This window comes from Bos grunniens, chromosome 2, assembly GCF_055505025.1.
Source record: "Bos grunniens cultivar Pamir isolate PY7600 chromosome 2, Bosgru_T2T1.0, whole genome shotgun sequence".
In the NCBI taxonomy this organism is placed as follows: Eukaryota; Metazoa; Chordata; class Mammalia; order Artiodactyla; family Bovidae; genus Bos; species Bos grunniens.
In genome coordinates this window covers 32879360-32881819 of record NC_141166.1, presented here as the reverse complement: position 1 = coordinate 32881819, position 2460 = coordinate 32879360, and the positions used below count along the sequence as shown (strand labels likewise).

At 42.5% G+C, this 2460-nt stretch overlaps 1 pseudogene; it reads right to left on the bottom strand.

Moving 5' to 3' along the window:
* Nucleotides 1-238: 238 nt before the first annotated feature.
* On the bottom strand, nt 239-828 carry LOC147377888 (small ribosomal subunit protein uS10 pseudogene; annotated as a pseudogene).
* Between the last annotated feature and the right edge of the window lie 1632 nt (nt 829-2460).

The window sequence follows — 2460 nt, the reverse complement described above, 5'->3', positions numbered from 1 at the left end:
GGTCAAGAAAATCCCCTGGAAAAGGGAATGGCAACCAACTTCAGTATTCTTGTCTGAAGAATCCAATGGACAGAGGAGCCTGATGGGCTTCAGTCAGTCCACGGGGTCGAAAAGAGTCGGACATGACTGAGTGACTAGCACTTTCACTTTCACATTTAATAAACACAATGTATTTATTGTATTTGTATTTATTTCACATGTAATAATACAATGCAAATGCTAAGTAAACAGTTGCAAGTACACAACAAATTTGAGTTTTACTTTGGGGAACTTTCTGGAATGTTTTCCCAGAGAGAGAGAGAGAGAGATAACAGCTGATACTCAACTTATTAAAAAGGTTGATTTAGGCATCAGCAATGGTGACTTCCACCTCCTCCTGGCTCAGTATTGATGAAAGTGATCTGCTTGACAATCTCAGAAGGACTGTGCGGGCCCATGAGTCACTTGTGGATCCTCACCTGGAATCGATACCAAGTCTTAGAACCTTCACCACACGGAGTTTTCCTTGTAGTTATTCTCAGTCTTGGTAGGCATCGGAACAGGTCCTTTCACTTGGAGATCCCTTTCCTTTGCGCCTCTGATCAGGTTAGCACATACCTTCTCCAGAGATTTCACGTCGCAGCTGGTGATGGTGATCTAATCTGGTGAATGGCCACCTCTGGCTCCACGGGAGTCTTGCTCTTGTCTTTAATGGCCATGGATGCTCTGGTTTCCTGACCAACTCGTTCTTCTGCAAGAGCGAACAGCGGTGAGTCAGGAGCAGGAGTGGGTGGCCCAGCGTTCCACCGCAGCAGAAACCGTGTTTTCCTCAAAGAGCTCCCAGATACTTTGATCTGAGGTTGGTTGAATCTGTGGATACAGAACCCTCAGATACAGATTGCTATCTGTTCTATTAGTTACCTATTAATATCGTATTCCAAAATTATCATCTATCCTTTTAAAACATATATTCTTCCTTACCTTCTCCAAATTCAAAAGATTCATGCAGTCATGAGTTTAATGTACTATTTTTATTATTTCCCTAACTAACACTTGAAGATTTCTCACTGTATATCAAGTCCCTCTCTAAATACTTTATCAATATTAGCTTATTGAATCTTCACGACAACCCTCTGAGGTAGAAGCTACTATTACTCCCATTTTACAGATGAGGAAATTGAGGCTTAGACTGATGAGCAGGAAATCACAGTAGTTAGTAGGACTGGGATTGGAGTCCAGGGAGAAGGGCTCTAGAACTTGAGTTTCACCTGAGTTTAAGTTAACTCCTATGCTATTCTGCTATATCCTTTTTTAATACAAAAATTTTAAGCTATTAAAAAGTTTTCATTTTAATTCATATACTGTCTCAAATCATCTCATAGACCACTCAATTTTACATCAACACTTGGAGAAATACCAGCTGAGTGTAAAAGAATTCTGGATTCAGAGAAGACTTGATTTCAATTCCCTTTTCACTCCTTACTTGCTTTGCAGCCCTGAGCAAACTTCCTGACCAGTGTAAGCCTCAGCATCCCCCCATGGGGACCTTAGATAGGAATTCCTACTTCTCTCACTGGTGGTTGTAGAGACTGAAGAAATCATGCCACTGCAAATGCTTTGGGAAACATTATGGCCGCAAGTCAACATCATCCCCTCTAATGATGAAGAAATGTTTAAAATTAAGGAAATGGCGCCCCTACTTTTTCAGTACAAGCAGCCCCTGCTGGTTGAAAAATCTTTCGAATAAAAAAGTAGATCCTTACGTTTCCTTTGTGCTGTAGAGGCTGTTGCTGCTGCTGCGGATCCAAAATAAATTACTTGATGAAGTAAGGTCTGTTTATATTATCCCACTACCTGATGACTTCCTGTGTATAACATCCAAATACGAGCATCTCAGCCAAAGGTCCATAAAGCCACTTCCCCCACACTTTACATTTCACCATGCTCAACATCTGCTTTTCTTGGCCACCTGAGTTGATGAGTTTCACTTTGCACCATGGTGAGGTCCAGGTGTCAGGCGAGGACCCAGACATTTTCTTCCCTCATTGCCTCAAGCAGGGTCCAGTTTATAGTCCCATTTCCCCCACAAGAGTTGGTGATGAGGGAGACACTGCAGCTGGGCGTCATTACCCTCAATCAACGGCCGTGACATTTTTTTGAAGGTAGCAGGCAGGGCTGAAGAAGGTTGCATTCTCACATTTTCAGCCAGGTTGGAGCTGTGGCCATCTGGAAAGATGGATATGAGTATAAACTTCAGTGAGGGAACTTCAGTTTTTCCTTCTTTGGGAGCTCCTACAACTTAAAAATTCCTGGTGTCCTCATCCTGGGCGGAATGTGTTTCCTAGATGCAACCTGCAAGAGTAGATGGGGTCTCATCTCTGTTCCTTCTGCTCCTCCTCATGATCCATACGAAGTGAGATAAGGAAGGTGATGCTAATGGGTTGTTTTGATATCTTGGCAGGAACAGTTATATGTGATGAA